Source organism: Cenococcum geophilum (genome assembly GCF_001692895.1).
Source record: "Cenococcum geophilum 1.58 unplaced genomic scaffold K441scaffold_19, whole genome shotgun sequence".
NCBI lineage: Eukaryota > Fungi > Ascomycota > Dothideomycetes > Gloniales > Gloniaceae > Cenococcum > Cenococcum geophilum.
This window is the reverse complement of record NW_027137577.1, coordinates 2,036,638-2,056,734: the sequence shown is the minus strand read 5'-3', so window position 1 is coordinate 2,056,734 and position 20,097 is coordinate 2,036,638.

The following is a 20,097-nucleotide window of genomic DNA, read 5'->3' as shown; positions in this document are numbered from 1 at the left end:
TCTACATTAGACCTAACAAGGAAATAGGTAGTCGTACAATTCGGAGGTACTTAGATGACTTAATTATAGGCAGAGCGATGTGTACAAACGGCCTATACGTAATTTAACTGGCTCTAAAGCCTTAATATATTACGCACGCCACCGTATAGCAGCTTAACATTAATATACTACATTAGCGTCTTGGCTATGTGGGCAAGGATATACTATAAAAGGTAGCTAAGATAGGCGACTTTAGCCTTATAGGCAAGCTGACTTAATATAAAGCCTATTACCTAGCGACGGCAAAGCGCTAGGTCTCTTATACTACACCTATACCACCTTAGCGGCCATTTAAACGTATATATGCTAATACCTTCTACTTTACCCTAGAGGGAGTTAGGGGCAATAAGTATATAGTAATCTTTATGGAAGCGCACGCTAGATATATATACGCCTTCTTTAAAACTAAGAAGATAATTGCCGCAGAAGGGCTTTAAGAGCTTAATAATCTAGTATATAACCAAACTGGACAATATATTAGCTCGCTCGTGATTAACAGCGGCAAAAAATTTGGCATTAAAGAGCTTACTAAATACGCCAAATTAATAGGCATAAACGTACTGCGTATGGCTCCCTATACCTCCAAGCAGAATAGAACGCCTAAACGCATTAAAGGCATTATATTAGGCATAGCTAGATTAATAATAATTAAGGCTAATCTACTAGAACACCTATGGGACGAAGCTTATAAGATAGTGATTTAAATTTAGAATAGAATACCTTATGGAAAAGAAACCAGATTACCGTTTTAAATTAACGCTAAATACTATAACTAGCCGTTTAAAATGCGTATACCAAATATATTATATCTATAACGTTATAGTACAACTACCTATGTCTATATTAAAGGACTAGAAAGCGTATAATTAAGGAAGCTAGCTCCACAAGCTAAAAAAGGACGTTTAGTTGGTTATAAAGGTAATAACGGTCATATTTATCATGTTTGGATACCAGCTAAGAATAAGATTATACAATCGCGCGACATAACATTTAATAAAGCTTAAGATCTACTAATTGCCACGCTGGAGGATAAGCTTACTGTATAGGAGCCAGAGCTGGAACTACTACTAGAACTATAAGGTCCAACCACTATTATAGTTACTATAGTTACCTACCCTGCTATAAAAGTACTAGAAGAAAAGGAACACCGTACAGATAAACTAGAAGGACCCTATACTCCTAACTTAGTACTAGGAGAACTAGGCCTAAAAGGGGCGACACTATAGTTATCTCCTTCACTAGAACTAGGCCCGTTAACTTAGTCAAATTAGTTATTAAGTTAGAGCCCATTAACGGAGTTAGGGAACTCCTTAGCGTCAGCACTAGTTTCTAAGAAGGCAACTAACCTATATAGAGATATGCGACGGTACGCTACTATATTTTAAATAACCAATGCACCTACTACAAAGGACGCAGCTAAGGCGTTACAAGCCTTTGAGAAGGTAGCCTGGTAGTTAACTACTAATTTACTCCTAGCGGGCAGGGAGAGCATAATACCGTTAATTGCTAAAAGTAACGACGAAGACTATAATAATTAAGATAATATTAACTTAGATAATAATAGAGTCTACCAAATTAACTAATAGCTTAAGGGGGGTATAGAGACAGAGGCTTCTAAACCAGAGGAGCTTCCTATTGAAGTAAATACTCGTAGCCGAAAGAAGAAGGTCTCTTATATAGCAATCGCATTTTTGTCCTATATGCAGATATAGCTAGCTCCTTAGGAACCTTATCTAGAAGCTCCGCACAAGATTAAAATACCGCGAATGTTAAAGGAGGCTCTACAGTCACCAGAAGCTCCTTACTGGCGTCAAGCACTAATAGTTAAAATAACTTAATACTAAAAGGCTAAGACGTATTAACTAGTTAAAAGACTAAAGGGCGCATAAGTACTACTATTAAAGTTTATCTTTAACCTTAAATATAATATATCTAGAGAGGTAATCCAGTATAAGGCAAGGTAGGTTATATACGGTAACCACCAAGTGGCGAATATCGACTATAACAGTATATATGCCGCGGTAGTAACCTTAACTGCGTATAGGATACTACTAGCGTTAATCACGGTATATAACCTTAAGGCTTACCAAATTAACGTTATTACGGCCTTCCTAAACAGCTTTATAAGGAAGCACTTAATCTACGTGCAATAGCCAAAAGAATTTAAAAATAACAACCGCACGTTAGTCTGTCTATTACTAAAGGCGATATATAGCCTTAAACAGGCACCTTTGCTATAGTATAACACCCTAACAGAGTATCTAAAGATAATAGGATTTAACCCAATTAACGAAGATCCTTATATATTTCGACACCGCGAATACTAGGACGCCTATCTCTACTTATATATAGATAATATTATAATTACGGCGGTAATAATACTAGTTATTAAGGCCCTTAAGGAGCTCCTATAGAAACAATATAAGATTAAGAACCTAGGAGAGCTTCAATTCTTTCTAGGGATTCGTATAGTACGCAACTAAGTTAATTAAAAGATCGCGATCGTGCAGGACGCCTATATAGCGAGGATCCTTAAGTCCTTTAAGCTCACTAAAATTAACCTAAAAGCAACACCAATGGCTACTGGCCTTTAATTAAGAAAGCGCTATCTAGAAAACCTCACAGATAAGGCCTATAAGAAGTGGTATCTGGAAGCCATTAGATCCTTTACCTAGCTCTTATATTAGATAAGGCTAAACCTATCTACGGCTACAGGAAAGCTATTATAATATTCAGCTAACCCACCTAATAAACATTAAGCGCACGTTAAGAGAGTATTTAGATATATCTAAGGCATAAAAGACTATGGAATAATATATAGCGGCAAGTAGTATAACCCCAGGAGACTTAACCTAGAGGTATATATTAATGCAGCTTATAGTAATAACCTAGATAACCGCAAATTAACTTAGGGCTGGTTTATTAAACTAACTGGAGCTCCAATTAAATGGGCCTTAAAGAAGCAATTAACAGTAGCAACGTCCTCTACGGTGGCAGAGTACCTAGCAATCGAATCGGCAGCACAAAAAGCAATCAAGATCACAACCTTCCTAAGAGCCCTTGGCTATAACGGCACAGATCTAGCTCCAGTTTAGATCTACACAGACAGTACAAACATACAAGCACTCACTAAGGGCGAACGACCAGTACTAAAAGAGCGCTATACGGATATTAAGCTCTGCAAGATTAAGGATAATATTAAACAGGGTAGGATTAAACTATACTATATACCAGGCGTGGACCAGCCAGCAGACGGCTTAACGAAGGCTCTACCAAAGGTCGCCCATAAGGCGTTTAAGATAGGTGTTGGAGTCACCAAAGTCTCCTGGGTTAACTAGGCCTAATTAGGAAATTATACTATAACCGGCGGAACCTCGGAATTAATGCCAATTGACTCAGTTCCAAATTTTAAAAGCTTACTAATACTATTTTTTAGCATAGGAGACGGGCGATCGAGCGTCGTCGATATTCAAAAAATTTCCATTTTTTCCCAATTTCATTTCTTACTACTTATACTACCCCTACCTATTAACTATAACCTTATAGAGCATGGTATAGTCATCCTGGAGGAGTTTCCTATTCGCTAGAGCTTATAGAGCCTGGGGGGGTGTGTTGGTAGGGGTTATCTCATGAATCAGACCCCCGGGGAGAAATTGCGCCACGACGTAGCTAAGGGCTAGCGCTACGCTTGTGGACCTTACCCTAGTNCTNTGGACTCCTNGACCAATNAGATCNCACCNAGAGGAATTTCTCCCNGAGGGTCTGAGAGCTTATGGGCGCCCTTTNTATGAGAACTCAATGTTTTTTATTAGGCGACGACTCTTCCATTACAACGCTGTATCTCGACCCTTTTATAACGTCTAGTTATTATAAAAATACTATAAGGTAGGAGCTCTTTAATTTCTCTATCTATTGCAATAAATAACGACGTCGTAGCTATATTAGTTAGTCGTATTTTCGTTNGTCNTATTTTCGTTAGTTGTATTTTCATCGGTCGCAAAAATCGTCAGTCGCAAAACTCGTCGGTCGCAATCTTACCTCACTGCTCTGCTCGAAGCTCTGCACGAGGCTCTGCTCGAAGCTCTGCACGAGGCTTTTCTCGAAGCTCTGCACGAGGCTTTTCTCGAAGCTCTGCACGAGGCTTTTCTCGAAGCTCTGCACGAGGCTTTTCTAGAAGCTGTGCACGAGGCTTTTCTCGAAGCTCTGCACGAGGCTTTTCCCGAAGCTCTGCACGAGGCTCTGCTCGAAGCTCTGCTCGAAGCTCTATACCTTATATACTTCTCTACGTTTAATTATCTCTAAAATACTACAAGCTAAAAGCTCTTTTTCTTCTCTATTACCTCTACGTTATAGTAATACTATAGCTCTATTTTACAAGAAGTTAGACATAGGCAGTTAGTCGTTTTAGTCTATTTTATCGCAATCTTGCCTTACTACCAAAAATTACATACTTCTTTATGTCTAATTATCTCCAAAATAGTACGAGCTAAAAGCCCTTTGTCTTCTCTATCGCCTCTATATTATAGCGATATCGTAGCTTTATTATATAAGAAGTTAGATATAGGTAGTCGGTCAGTTTTGGCCTAAAATCTACAAACATTCAATTCTAAATCTAACTTAACTTTTGCGACGATGTATCTCGCCTCTTAATACTCTAGGTATAGGGCTATAATATATATTTTTAAAGATATAATTACCTAAAGAGCCTATTACATCGAACAAAGTATTAATAACTATTAGTTGGGCCTTAGTAGAGCCAGTTAAAGTTAAAATACGCGATCCAAAACAATTAAATCTCACCAAAGCGACGCCTATAAGCTCTCAGACGCTCCGCAGAAGATTTTGCTGGGTGACAGGGGTGCGCAGGGGGCTGATATTAGTGCGCTACCCTGATTGGTCTAGGAGTTAGCAGGAGGTCTGTGTCACCGGAATAAATCTTTTGCGGAGCGTCTGATTCATGAGATAAGGTAGGGGGGGGTACTTGGGGCAGTCTCTTTGAGCTCAGCGGCGTGTCACGTGACAGCGCGCGGGCCATCGTGTAGATACCTTCTCGGGGCCTTCGAGCCCCTGAGATTCTTCGATATAGAGTATCATATGTATCATTCCATCAGCCTACTCAGTGCCCTGACATATCTTATAACGGTATTACCTAAGTACTAGTTTACCCCCTAGTAGTTTGTATAAGAGTTTCCTCCTAGAGTTGGTATGCTTTTATACGGCTTGGGAGCCTTTTATAGCCTCTAGTTTTACGCCTTCTTTATTATTTCCGCTAGCGCGGGCATAAGCTGCCGTTTCTAGGGGTTATAACTCCTATTTTCGTGCCTACTAACGTAATCCTATAGAGGCGTTATAGCTGCATCCTGTAATATAGTTGGGTATACCTTCTATGGATAAGGCCGAGCTACTACCTCTCTTGCCTAAGTAACTCCTATTTACTCCTTAAGTATATCTTACTGGCAAGCCGCCCTAGAGGCGAATGGTTCCGTCTATTAATATACCAATACGCGCATCCGTTTTCTTAAGCCATATAGTAGTCTTTATAGCTAGGGTGTAATCTTGCCTACCTACTAAGTATACTAAAGGTTAGAGCCTAGTTAAGGGATAAGGTCCTTAAAGCTAGCAGTGGCTACTATATACTATACCCTATAGGAAGCCAGTAGTAATATAGGGGTGTAATACCCTATGTACTACTAGTTCCCGTTTTATATTGCCTATAAGAGTCTCCTTATAATAGGCCGACTATATCTTATAGGAGGGGGGCTATAGAGACTAGGTCCCGCACTAGGTAACCTACTCTTCCCCCTCCTACTAACTAAGCTTGTGTCCTCCCTTTTTATAAGCTAGCCTATATCTCTAACTATTAAGTCCTTATCTAACTGGCCTGTGTTTCCCCTATAGCCTCCCCTATATATATATATTAGGTTATATGCACTACGCCTATTAAGACCCTTCTATAAGTCGCCTTGTGTATATACGTATTAGGTTATATACACTACGCCTATTAAAACCCTCCTATAAGTTGCCTGTAAGTCAACCATAAGTTAACTGTAAGTTAACTGTAAGTTAAACGCTATAGGGCCGTTAAAGCTGGCCTATGTTTCCGCTGCCTAGAGCTTTGCCTGTATTTCTACCTTATTAAGCTATCTGGTCGCCGTCCGGTCGCTATTGCGTTACTATTATATTACTAGCGCGTCACCGTTGTCTAGGTTACGCGTACTACGCCTATTAAGACCCTCTTCTAAGTTACCTGGGTGTACTAGATACTAGATAGGCCCTTATAAAGGGGCCTTAATAAGTTCTTTAGGTAGGGCCTTAATAAGTTCTTTATAGTGGCCTTAGGGCCTTAATAAGTTTTGTATAAAGTATCTGTAACGCGTTAACCTTAATAAGTTCTTATAAAAAGAGGTTCCCTACGCCCTTACTATATCCTCTTAGTCTTAGAGCTAGTGTAAGCCTAAGGGTGTCCTATTGTATGCTTAGGGCGTGTTTATGTTAACTGGCTAAATAAGGCTAGTTTTGGGCCTAGCTGTAAGCCAGGTAGTTATATATTGGGCGGTTTTCGTATCCCAGTTTCCCTTAATGGCCCCCCTGGATGGTATGGCAGGAGCCCTAAGTAGGGGCAGTAGGACTCCTGGTGTTATTGAGGGCGATATACACGTCGTAGGCTTAATACCACAGAGTCGCAACACCAGCGCGCTGCGTGCGCTGCGACGGCTCTCCTCTATCGCCTCTGCACTTAGCCATTATAAGGAATGATTTCCCGATGATGTTTCCACCCGCGGCGACGTAGACGCGTGTAGTAGGGCTTCGCGGGCACCTAGTACTTATTATCAAATTTAAAAAGCTCCCTAACCCTCTAATATTTAATAAAAATAAAAATAACCTATATCCCTTTATAACTAAGCTCCGTCTTAAACTTTTAATAAACTATAACTAATACCTTATTAAAGCTAGCAAGATTAGCTATAGAATGTCTTGTTTAAGTAAAGATGCTATATAAACTATAGACCTATTCTTCTATAATAGCACCTTTATTAATTTTAAAAATTTTATCTCTTTATTAAAACGAATATATAATAACGCTAGCTACGAATATATAGCTATTACTAAACTTAAAAACCTATAATAATAAAACCGAGACTTTACTAGCTTCTTTTTGGAATTTTTAAGCCTTATTAGTAATCTAGATTAGAATAAAGCCGCTAGAGTAGCTACTCTCCATTAAGCTATTTTAAATAAAATTAGAGTATAGTTAGTAGATAGAGAACTACTAAAGGACTTACCTAAATTTATTATAATATGTTAACGAATTAATAAGGACCTTTAATATAATAAATAGACTTATTCCCTAAAGCTAACTATACCTTATATTTAAAACTCTATAAACCTAGTATATACCCTAAAGCGCAATCCGTCTTTAAAACTAAAAAGCCTTATATATAACCCTATAGACCTTAATACTACTTAATTCTATATACCCTTAGGAACTAATAAATAAAGAATATAAGCTATAAATAGAGAATGCTTTAGATGTGGAAAAAACGGATATATTTAAAGAAATTACTAAATTTACTTTTTTTAAAAAGGTCTAATATAGTTTCTCTTAGTCCTTAAATTATACTTAATTACTATTATTCGTACTAACTTAATAGCATAAGTGATTCGTATCCACGGGCACGAAATACGTGTAGTATCGTATGCTTGTTTAGATGGTAACTGTCAATTCTATTAAGGTAGACTACGTAGTCTATATACTGACGCGCCTCCCCCCTAATTAGTTAGCACGTAGGTGGTTAGTACACGAACGCGTATTTACGCGTTCGTATACCAGGTGCTGTAATTATACACTAACGGTACTTGGAAAATGAAACCACTTATATATAGCCTCCGTAATTGCCTTAATAGAACCATAAAACACATAAGAAAATATATAGGAAACTCCTCCTGAGGTGCCTTCTAGGCTGCCTTCCAAACGGTGCCCTAAGCTGGCCGTAAGTCCTGCTTACGGTCCGTAAAATAAACCGTACGGCCTTTTAACGGGTAGTAGACGAGCTATAAGTCAGATCTTAAGGGCCGCTAAGACGCTAGTACTAAGTAAGCTAATAGCAATTTTCCGTGCCCGGTATGGAAAATCGTAATTGGTGGATTTAACCACTATGGCAGAATATGGCAGAATTTGGCAGGTCACGTAAGTCCACTAAGTTCCATTACAGCTTTCCACCGTTTTCTACCTAATAGCTTATAGTCCGTAGAATAGGCTATATAATAAGCCGTACGGCCTTCCAACAGGCTGTAGGCGTACCGTAGGTACTCCGTTAGTCCCGTTCTACCTATTCTATAACTTTTAGGTTAAGCTTATTTATATTAATTAGGGTTTTAAGGGCTTAACACAGCTTTACCTTAGTTATAGCGTCTACTAGGTTATTTCCGCCGCTAATTTATTTAACCTCCGCAATTTTATATTATTTATAGGCCTAATATAAGCATATTAGGTCGACTATAAGCCTCTTCTCTTATATCGTACCTAGTTTAACTAGGCAGTTGTAAAGGGACTTTAAATTAGTATATAAAACTAGGGGTAATTACTTTAGTCATAGAATCTTCTAGACCGTTAATTTAATTACGGCTGCTATATTAAAGCCATAAGCTAGTGTATATAGTTTAGAGGCTAGTATACTGCGGGTTACTCGTTTATACTTAATTAAAGACTAGTATAGTATATTTGCGTCCTAATTACGGTCTATAAGTATAATTACGAAGCCAATTTGCGATAATAGGTCCCTGTTATTAGTAAAGGAGGCGTTTATAAATGCTAGTAAGCTAAGGGAACTTAGGTCTAGTGGTATAAAAGTAAGTCCCCTTGCTATATTATTAATTTGCTACTAAATGCGCTTATTAAGCTGCTTAATATTTTCTTTTTATAGATCTACTACCTAGACTGTAAAGGATAAATTATAGGCAGATTTGGGTTAACAGACTGTAGTAATATAGGCGCCTCTTACACGCTATGCAATGTATTAGTCCTTTATATTTATAGTTTTATAGGTCTCTCCGCGGGAGCTGGTGAGGTCCGTAGGCTTTACTATAACGGGCTTTAGGTTTTAAGCTTAGCGTTTCTAAGTTAGCTTAATTAATAATAATTTATTGCTTAACGTCCGATTCGGATCCCTATTGGGCCTATGCGGACTACTCCTTATTTACATATAGGGAGAAAACTCTATTTAAGAAAAATGAGAAAACCCCGTAATCTATCTCCCCGCCTTTTAGGACTCGCCTACTTAGCGCCTATAAGTCGCCTATAGTGCTCTACTACCTTACTATTTAACCTCCTTAGGAACTACTNCTGCCGTAACAAGCCTACGGACGCGCTAGTATTATAAACTATTACTCTACTACTATAGAGTTACTAGGGGGNANCTNCTNCTNGCCCCCTTNCCTTNTATTANNATTTCCCTTNNAACNNNGAACTNATTTAGNATATTTTAACTAATAAGCNACTAGGTAACCGCCTTAAGGCCTTTTTATATTAAGAGTAGTGTATTATAGTTCTCTATGCTAGCTACTAAGAGTATTATTTCTTAATTGGTGCGTAGGGGGCATAGCAGTATTATATGTTTTAGTGTCTGTCTTGGCCAGCCATATTCGCATCTTGGGCTACCTACTAAGACACCTACCCAGTAAAGCCAATCTTTTAGTCCTATTATTCCTGTTCTTAAGAGTATTACTATTATATTTTCTGCCTTTATTAGGCCTTCTCGGAGCCCTTAGGTATTTACCCCCTATAGCGTTAACTATGCTATAGCTTAGGTTCGTCTTACCTAAGTTAGCCTCTATACCTTTAACTCCTATTTACCTCTCTAGCGTTGGTCTAACTAGTATTATATTACAGTAGATGGTTTCCTAGCGTTCTTACGTGTTTTACTTTAGCTCCTTTCTCTATCTTACTATTATCTTTACTAACCTCTTACGCGTCTCCCTTCCTCCTCTATATGGGCCTGGGCCCTAAAGCGGCACTATTTTTCTTCTGCTTTCTTTACCTGTTTCTTTAATATCTCTTCCCTACTTTAGGGTTATTGGTTTATTCTCCTATAGGGCACCCTAAGGTCCCTCTATAGTTTACTTAGGCGTGTCTTAATATACTTTATAACATTAGAGTTACGTTTATTTTATGTCCTTTATATTACAGCGGCTTTAATATATAACTATAGGGGGGGAATATTAGATTCCTTCTTAAGCAGTGCTGTAGCCGTTCGCTTATACCCGCCTATAATACTTTAGAGGCAGGCTGTCTAGACCTTTTAAAGTAGTTTAAGGAGTAATTTAGGGGGGCCCTTCTTAGTTTCTCTAATGGCCCAAATACTGGATTTATATATTATGGTTGGCCGGACGACTGCTGTATATAGTAGGCGTAACCTCTAGAAGCATAGACCCTATATAGAGTTGACAATCCTAAATAAAGCAATAAACTATGCTTAGCCTTTACGGGCCGCTTACGCCGCATATGCGCTCTACCGGAGCTTACTGTCTACCCATACTCCTAATACCCTTAGGCCCTAAACTAGTTGACCCCTAAAGCCTTAGATATAAATTATATGCTAAAGATCTGTAGATTAGTTGCGTTTTCTTATAAAATAGATTAGCTAGTATTTCTCTAGTGAGAATTAGACTCTATAACGTTTTGCCTATTCTATATAAGTATTATAGGCTTTCTCTAGTGTTCTATAATTCTCTGCAGCTATTAGCCCGTATATAATTAGGTTTATATTATTAATAAAGCCTATCCCCTAGGTCGCCCCTTTCTTAAAGGAGTTAAGTAGGTTGCTTATAAAGAAAAGGAAGAGTATAGGCGAGAGGGGTGATCCTTATGGTATTCCTGTTGCTACTGCAATAGGGGGGCTTTAGTATCCGCTAAAGACTAGTAATGTTTCTTTCTGGCCTATAAACCCTTGGACAAATTATATAATCCATTCTAAGAAGCCCTTTGCCCTAAGGATATGTAGGAGACGCTCGTGGGGTATATTATCGTAGGCACTACTGATGTCTAGGCTAAGCATTAATACTACGAAGTCCTTTCGCATCGCCCATACAGATTTAATGGTGGCAGCGAGTAGCGTAAGTGCTGATAGTGTTGAGCGGTTCTTTCTTGCCCCCATTTGGCTTTGTAGTAGTAGGGCGTGTTCCTCTGCCGTGTCTGCCATGCGTTCCGCTATTACCCTTTCTAAGATCTAAGTTAGCTTAATTAGGTTGCCCTTTTATATAATTAGGCCTCTATTAAACTTAATTAGATTCTGCTTAGTTAACTACTCTTATAACTTTACTAAGAACTTAGCCTTTTATAGTTTAGTTTCTTTAGCGTCCGTAAAGGTCTAGTCTACTAGGAATAGGGTATCGTCTATTTAGAGTCTAACAATACTAAGGCCGTTTAATAGGCTATATAGAAGGCAGGGGTTATAGGTCAACTATTCCATTTTAAGTTTACTAATATAGTGCTGGTAGTATATCTTAAACTAGTAGTTTCTAGCTTCTAGTACCCTGTAAAGAGGTTTTATAACCTATAAAATTATTCCTAGTTATAGGTTAAGCTTATAGGGTGGTTATATAAAGATATCCCTACTTAGGTAGGTATTTAACTATATATAGGCTTATAAGATGTCCCATAAGTAGAGGGCTATAGGTTTAGTTTACTGTAGTCTAGGTATAAGTATAAGTATAATCCGTTAACTAACTTATTAAATTATAGGCGATTGCGTAAGGACTAGGTCCTTTCTTTAGTCGTTATAAGCTTATATAACAAGCCTTAATTTCTTAAAAACTTTATTAGTACTAGGGTGCTTAATCTCGTTAATAAAGCGTAAGTTAAATATACGGACGCCTTACGGAATATCTTTTTCCGTTATAACCGCAAAGACGCCCTTTTTAAGTAGTCTGTTAATCTCTTTACGCCATAAGTCCGTAAAAGGGGTTTCCTATACTAGGACTAATATATCCATAAGCAGAGATTATGTAACCGACTACCGACACTGCGTTGAGACACAAGATCACCGCTTGGAAGGCTCCGAGATGGCGTTAACGCCACCCAATATAGTGGTTGCAGATCAATATTGGTGGCAGATTACCGTTCCCATTTCAGCTATTTATTACCCCATCACTTCTACCTTCTTCGTGTATATATAGAGCCTCTAGAGCTACATTCACAATTAAGTCGTTCATTCAATTCTTCGCACTGCAAAGCTTATAGATTATCTTGCAGATATACCTACAGAGGTTAAATAATTCTTTATTACGGGGTTCTTAGTTATAGGATACTTTTGGGGGCGTCCTTAGCCACGCTTTATAGTAGGTTTAGTAGGTTTAGTAAGTTCCTAGGGGACTTCTAAGGTAGGCGGGGGTACTTCCAGTTTATCTAGTTTGGCGGGTGCTTCCGGTTCGTCTGGTTTAACGTTATAGGTATTTTTAGATTAAAAGTAGGGTTTTATAGATATGCTTCTAAAGCTAGTTAGCCCGCTAGGAAGCTATACACAGCACATCTTGTTTTCTACGGCTAGTAGGTAATAGGGTCCATTCTAGCTGCCGCTTTTACGCTATATAAGGACTTTAGAGTTAAGCGGGAGGTTATATACTAAGGTCGTATTAGGTCCGTTACGGTAGTATAAGGCGTTATTAATAGTTTATTTAGCCCGTAATTTAACTATTTCGGCTATTACCTTTCGTATTATAGCTGCTCGTTCCGTAATAGACAAAATAGGGGGGCCTAGGTTACTTATCCTTAGGTAGGCTCCATAAACCAAGAGGGTAGGTACTAGTCCATTAGGGCCAGCGGTGTCGTTAACGGCTTTTACGGCCATCTATAAAGCTAATTCCTTTTAGATATCCTTATACTCGTCTATAATAATCTAATAAGCTCTCTATAGAGCTAGGTAAGCTCGCTTAATAAGCCTAATAGACTAATACGCCTTAACTAGAACAGCTTTTATTAATATAGCTATAGCCGTAACATACTACTAGAATTCCTTACTAATAAAGTTCTTACTGGTGTCATGGGTGATATACTCAGGAGGTTTAACGTACGTATCAATCTAGCAGGTCTATAAAATATCCTAAGTATACTTTACGGATATATTTTACAACTAATAGGCGGCTTAGTAGTGGGTTACCTCGTTAATTATATATAATACTAGGCTGCCGTTAATATATATAATGTCTACGTATACTAAGTAGTTAAAGTTAAGGTCCTTATAAAGGGTGAACTTAAATTGGCCTAAGGAACGTCCGTATTTCTAGTAAAAGGAGCAGTATTTAGTTAGGTAATTAACTGCCTTTTTGTTAACGTTGTCGTGTCTAGAGCGTTTAAGGACTCTATATAGCTTTTCGGCTAACAGGTAGCCGAAACGGCGGTATAGACGGTGGATCTCCGTACTAGTAAGGTAGCATAGGTTATAGTTAAAAGATTCCTAAATATAGGTCCGTAAAGTCTCTCCCTATATAAGGAACGGGTGTCTAAATCGTTATATAATTAGCAGGGTAATATACTTACTTCCTAGGGCAGTTGCGGGGCCAATTAAGGTATCCGTAATATTATTATAGTAAACCTATAACCTGTCTATGTCCGCAAGGCAAAGTAAGAAAGGGGTGTCTACTTTTACTATATAGAAGTTAACTAGGCCAATTAGGGTCTTAACTGTAACTAATCCAATTAATGCAGTTAAGCCAATGCCGAATTAGACGTTTACGGCCCCAGTTTACGTAATATTAATGTCCGTATTATTATTTGCGGTGGTCCTATATATAAGGTATTATCCATAGCCTATAGTAGACTTCTTAGAGGCGCCTATGTCGATTATAACACTATAGAATTCCTTAGGGGTATAGCATTCTGTAGTAATATATGCAAATAGGTCCTGCTTATAATCTATAATATCCGTAATAGGGGTGCTTATGAAATGGTTTTCGGGCGTAACTAAGTATATAAAGGAACGGTCGGCTAATACGGTCGTAATATTAAAGACTTAACTGTCCATAAAAGGTCTAAAAGTAGTTAGGAATATCTCTAAGGTCTCCTATTCCTAGTTATCTAGATTAAAGTTAATTATAAGGGCTTCTATTAACTTATTAGGGGGCTCCTCTTCTTTCTCTCCTTTGTATTCTAAGATAAACTAGCTAATCCGTTTATTAAATCTCTTCTTAGACCTATTATATTCTTCCTAGGTATACCTTATAGACTAATATCCTTCCTTACTATATATAAAGCATTTCTAGCTTATTCGTCTATAGGGGTATACTTTTATATAGGGGTTACTGCGGGGGTTATAGGTAGGACTTAGTTGGTATAGGTGCTGCTAGTAGTAGCGGCGGTCCGTAAAGTAGACGTCTAAGTCTATTTATAGATATTAAATATCCATAATAAAGGCTTAAGTGCTACCTAGTAGGTTTAAAACTTTATAGGTTATAATAGAGGAGCGTAGATTATTAATAAGGCCAGCTAAGGTATCTATAGGCTTATAGTAGGCATACTTATAGGGCTCTACTTCCTAGTAGGCCGTAATAAGTTTATTATACAGGAAGTTATCTATTTAAAGCTTAGCGTTAAGGCCGTGCTATAGGTGCTAAAGGTCTTTAATAAGAATTTGCAGGCACTCTATAGTCGATTTTTTAGTATTTTTGTTAATTACGGTCCGTAGCTTAGTCGCATTCCATTAGGTAAGGATATTACACCTATATTCCGGTCCTTTAAAGTAGTTATAGGTAGCTTTGCATAGCTTATTAAAGGGGACACCAAGGGGGTTACTCTTAAGGTTGGTGTAGTAGTAGTTAAATACTAGGCCACGCAGTATAGTAGAGTAGGCTTGGCTAAACTCTTATTTAGGAATATTAGCCTTCTAGTAGAGGTCCGTAAAGATAGTCAGTTTAAAGTTAAAATTATCATTTTCACCACTATACTTAGATTCGTCGGTATAGAGCTTAGCTAGGTTAGCTAGCTCCTTACCATAGGTCTTTACTTAGGTAGGTTGCGGATCTATAACTTATAGATTTATAGCTTACGGATATATAGCTTATAGGTCTATAACTTAAATAGTAGGGGTAGTTTGGTCCGTATTTTGGTTTATAGGGGTATTATAATCTATAACTTAAGAGTAGGGTATATTTTAGCTAATAAAGTTAAGTCTAAAGCCGCTTAGGTTTATAGGACGAATTTAGTTAAATAGGTTAGGTATAAGGCTAGCGATTACATTAAGTTTAGAAGAAGTAAAGAGTTCCTTAGTTTCTTAGAACTAGTCTAGGATTTCCTCTTTAGTCTATTCCGTTTAGTTCTTCTTATGTATTATATTATATAAGGACTATACAACAGTAACTCATTTATTCCTTTTAACCTATATACCTTAGTTATATAAAAGGGTTTATAGTTTATGGATAGTAACAGGGTTATAGGCCTTAAGAATAGCTTCTATAAAGTCCGTAAAGTCTTCCTAGTATTGCTCCTATAGGTCGTTATTTATAAGCTTAAAGTGTTTATATTTAAGGATTTTAAAACTAATATAGTCGTTAACATCGTTTATAGACGTAACGTCAACTCCTTATCTCTACTTCTTTTAATCTTTACTAACTTGCTTACTAATATCTGCTATACTATAGTATAGTATAGTGCGTAGCGGGTGGTAGCAGCTTATAATAGGTGGGGGAGGTCTTATAACGGTTCGTAAAATCAATTAACGGGTCCATAATAGTTTATAGGAGGGTAAGGGTTTTCCGCAAAAGGTCTAAAGAGGTTTAAGGTTCGAGGGGGTTAAGGATAGGGGTTCCGTATAGGTTTGTATTCGCGTCTATAACTTCTAGTAAACCGTACTAAGACTTAAATAAGTATATAGAGTTAGAGATAAGTCCGTAATCCCTAACTTCTAACCTTCTAGTAGGTCGTACTAGGAGTCTAAATGGGTAGTCGCTGTCGTGTATATCGCTTAGGGGGAGGTATTAAGTGATTACTGATCTGTGCGCGCTTACTAATTAGTATTTATACTAACTTAATAGCACGAGTAAGTTGTATCTATGGGCACGAAATATATATAGTATTGTATGCTTGTTTGGATGGTGACTGTCGATTTTATTAAGGTAGACTACGTGGTCTATATACTAACGCGCCTCCCCCCTAATTAGTCAGCACGTAGGTGGTTAGTATACGAACGCGTATTTACGCGTTTGTATACTAGGTGCTATAATTATACAACTATAAAGTATCTTACCTTTAGTTAATTTGGAAAATAAATCATTTTAGGGCTAAGTTACGCCTTAAGATAAGAAGTAGAAGAGTATAAGTATTTAAGCTCTTCTAGCGCTAATATATAATATAACTCCCTTAATATACTTAGCGAAATTTAAATACTTAGAAAATAGAAGGAAGTATAAATTCTTATAGATAGCGGAGCTACTAGTATAGGCTTTATTAATATAAACTACGCAAAAACTTAATACTTAAATTTAGAGAAACTTAATAAGCCTTAAGGCCTATAAGGCTTTAATAGTAAGCCTTTAATATATAGTAAACTAATATACTACGTTCTTATAAAGATATAGATAGGCAAACACTTTAAATATATTTCCCTATTTATAATACCCTTAAAGCATTAAAAGGTAATACTTAAATATAAATAGCTAAAATAATATAACCCTTTAATTAGCTGGGTTAAAAAAATACTAAAATTCCGTATAACCTATTGCTAAAGTTATTACTTAAAATACTACTTACCCTACAAATATATATATAACTATTTAAATTTAATATAATATAAATTACCTTTACTATAAACCCTAAACTAATATAATAAAGTTATAATTACTAATTGCGGTAAAGAATATAAAGATAATATATTAAAACCCCTTAAATTTTATATAATATAAGCCGTACCCTTTTATTTATTAGTAAGAAAATAAGATTATAAGATCTTTACTATAATACTAAAAAATATTAAAAAGGCGTTAGAACCAAAGTAATATATTAACCCCTAACCTCTTATACCTAAAGAATATTACAATCTAATTAATACGTTTAAGAAATAATTTATAGATTAACTACCCCTATATTAAGATAAGCACGATTTTAAAATAGAACTTAAACCTAGTATAACGCTAAAGTTTAGCCCGTTATATGGTATATCGCAAAAAGAGCTGCTTATAATATAATAATACCTTAAAGAGCACCTAAAGAAAGGATTTATTTACCCTAGTTAATTACTATTTACCTTACCTATACTATTTATTAAGAAACCTAAAGGAGGCTTAGGGTTCTATATTAATTATTAAGCCCTAAATATAATTATAATTTAAAACTAATATCTAATTCCTCTACTTTAAGAAACGCTTAACTACTTAGTAAAAGTATAATACTTTATAAAGCTTAATATAGTCGCTACCTTTAATTAAATTTATATTTATAAAGGAGATAAAAAGTATATAGCTTTCTGTATATAATAGGGACTTTTTAAATACCTAGTAATACCGTTTAGTATAAAGAATAGTCCTAGTACGTTTTAGTAATATATAAATAATACGCTTTACGAATTCCTTAATATATTTATTACTGCGTATATTAATAATATCTTAATCTATTTATTTTTACTTTCTAAGTATTAAAAGCATATCTAAATAGTCCTTAAACGCCTATAAAACGCGGGCTTATAATATAATATTAAAGGACTTAAGGCACTTATTTACTTTAATAATATCGGCTTAAACACTAACTGGAGCTCTTACTGCACCCGGCCCAAAAAAGACCAAAACCAACCAAAAGAACCCTAAAAAAACACCCAGAGAATCCCCCTAAGATGCACGCATCGCAGAGGAGGCACACGTTAAACGATGGTGGTTCGCACTTACGCGCGTCCACCAGAACCACGCCTAGCAATGGCCCTCTATAATAAAAACGGGCGAATACCACACTATAAAGCGGAAAGACCTCTATTAAGAAGGCATCTAATAAAATATAAAGCCTATTAAACGCGTCTAGTATCCGCAGTTATAGGGGAGCAACCGTTAGCTATAACGAACTAATATAGCTAGTAGAATAGCTCCGCTAGTCTAGTAAACCTTAGGCGCCCCTCTAGCAAACCCTTAATTAAATCCTCTAACGGCTAAGTAAAATTAAAAATAAATAAAACCCTTCCTTACCGGCAAACTACACCTAGGCCGCTATAGCTATGCTTCCATAATATAGGGAACCTACCTCCCTAAAGATAACATCTGGGTATATAATTATAATATAACCAAATATAAAAAAAGTAGAGGGGCTTAGGGGATAATTAGAAACAGAAGTCCTTACGGAGATTTATAAAGAGGTTTACAATGCTATTATAGTTTAATACCTTAGGAGCAGAGATATTAGAGTCACCTTAAGGGATTAATAAGTAAAGGAACGAGCCGTAAGGGTAGGGGATAGGCTAGGAGAACGTATTAGCATAAAAGTACTCCGCGAAGATTACCTAGTTAAAGTCTCAGCGGTTCCCCTAAGCCTTAGGGTAGAAAAGGAACACTAGGTAGATAATACAGCAACTATATATAAGATAGTAAAACAAACGGAACGCCTTATACTAGGACTTAAGATTACCTAAATCTAATAGCTATAATAGGAAAATATAAACTAAGTATATAATAAGAACAATAAAAGAATATAAAGGTCGCTAGAGACTTGCTAGGGAGGCACTAGTCAAACGCATAGCTCCCTTATTATTAGCACATATACACCAGGAATGCAAAAACTCCTTATCTAAAAAGGTATTATTATAAATGGCCTTATATACAATATAAGGCTCTATAACTATAGACTCCGCCTAGAATAATACTATCACTATGTATAATAAGGACACACCTAATCCATATACGTAGTATAGGTGTGCTGCGGCCACTATATAGGCCCCCACAATATAAGATATTACTTAAATTAAGACTAAATAAAATGCGTAAACTGCCACCAAAGCATATATAAGGCGTAGGAGAGAGAAGACTATATTAAATACAGGAGACGGAAGGTAAGGGCTTAACAGCTACGGGAATAACTGTATACTAGGTTATATAAATAGAAACAACAGGCGATAAGCTAGGGGGGTATAGGTGCCTTTCTAGCGTTTCCTACCTTTAATACTAGGGGGCTAGGCTAGCTATCCCAAGCCTTAACGGGCCAGAAGCAACGCCGCGCGATATTACTAGACTGTATAGGGACATAAGGAAGAGGACGCCCTATAGGAAGACCTTTATGGATAGCTATAGTAAGCTTAAGACCAGGATAATTAAGAATTAGACTTAACGCGGCAAATATAACATTTATAGCCGACTCTTAAAGGGTATATAGTTAACTAGTAAGAATAGGGGAAGAACTGGAGATAATAACAGATTTAGATATAAAAGCGCTAATAGGAACACAAGATACGGGAATAGAAAGCTCTATATAAAATAAGTAGTAACTAGGGTATAGACATAAGAGATAGAAGTTCTAAATATTCTAGAGAAAGTAGAAATAGAAGAAGTGAGGAATAAAGGAAAGGCGAAGAACCCTTACTAGGGGTCCGCCACCTATCCATTATATAGTATAACTGCGGCAATACAAACCACCGTCTTATAAGGCCCTTACTAGACAGCCTAGACCTAGAGAAATACTATATCCTTACTATATAAGAGCCGTATTATAATGCCTATATATAATTAATATACTGCCCCCAAGGATTCCAGCTCCTATATAAACCAAAAGCAGCTATATATATATACTTTATAATCAGTAAGGCTATTAGCCTGTCCTCGTAGTTATAGCAGGTAGTTAACCCAAATATTGCAGTAATAATAATCTAGATATATAGGGGACCGGTATAGATTATTAATGTGTATAACCCTAGGGTTAAAAGGGTCCCACAAATAAAGAATATTATATTAGTAATAAGCTTACTAGAAACTAAAGGCATAGAGTCTATCCTATTAGGAGATATAAACCTCCACTACCCGCGGTAGGGGGGTATCTATATTACTGCTAAACAATAGGCAGAGTGCCTACTAAGAGCTATAGACACCAGGGGCCTTAAGCTA